We start from the raw sequence: 1,186 nt of genomic DNA on the forward strand, positions 1-1,186 counted from the left end.
TGGAGGAGAAGGGATTGCAGCGTGGCCATGCCCCCTAGGGAGGTGATTTTTTGCTTTCTGTCTCTATGTCTCTGTGGCGAGCTCATGCACCCTATAGCAAAAACCTCTCAAAATAAACAATAAATAAATAAATAAAATAAAATGTAATTGCCAGAGGGCACGTGTAGTACGCAGAGGACGACAGGCAGATAAAGGGGAAAAGCACCCGATGGACGTGCCCACACTGCAGCCCGGTTTCCATTTCTCCATCCTATGGGGGTCCGGGGGCCCGGCACCACACGCGCCAGCATTCTCCAAGCCACTGGGGCTGAGCGCTGAGACCCAAACCCTGCCAGCTATGCGGGATGTTTTGTGTTTTGTTTTTGCCTGGGTCGCCCAGACTGTTACGACATGCCCAAGACTGCTACTGAGGTCTTCCTGTCAGACTTGGACCTTACACCTGATTCCGACAAATTCTTTTTTTAAAAGAAGTACTTATTTAACTTATTTTGAGAGATTTCTGCTATCGGGCACACGCACTCATTGGAGAGACAGAGACAGAGAGTGAGATAGCACCTCTTGGGGATGGCCATGCCACAATCCCTTCTCAGTTGTCCTCTGGGGAGTTTGGGTATGCATGCACATGTGTCCAGTCTGTTTCAAACCAAGCCATCAGACGGAAACACCCCTATTCATTTTTTAATTTTTAAAATGTTAAAAATTATTAACTTTATTTATTCATTTATGTATTTTTTTTTTAATTTGACCAGAGAGAGAGAGAGAGAGAGAGAGAGAGAAAAGGTGAGAAAGCAAGCAACCAGGTCCAGGACTCAAGCTGTGGTCAGCCATGTGGGAGCATCCAGCGCCTTAACCACCCAGCTCCTGCCCGTTTTTTTTTTTTTTTTTTTTAAAAAGAATTATTTGGGGGAACCAGCAGTTAGCATAATGGCTATGTCGCTGGACTCCCACGTAGTCGACCATGGTTCGCGTCCCAGACCCGGTGGCTTAAAACTCACGCCGGGCACGTGTGTATGCGTGCCCAAGCTCCCGAGAGGAGAATGGAGAAGGGATTGCGGCGTGACCGTCCCCCCTGGGGGGTGACTTCTCGCTTTCTGTCTGTCTCTGTCTGGCGAGCGCATGCACCCTATAGTGAAAACCTCTCCAAAAAAAAATATATATATATATTTGGGATTCCCACATAGCAAAC

Source organism: Tupaia chinensis, unplaced genomic scaffold, assembly GCF_000334495.1.
Source record: "Tupaia chinensis unplaced genomic scaffold, TupChi_1.0 Scaffold000628_1, whole genome shotgun sequence".
Taxonomy (NCBI): Eukaryota; Metazoa; Chordata; class Mammalia; order Scandentia; family Tupaiidae; genus Tupaia; species Tupaia belangeri.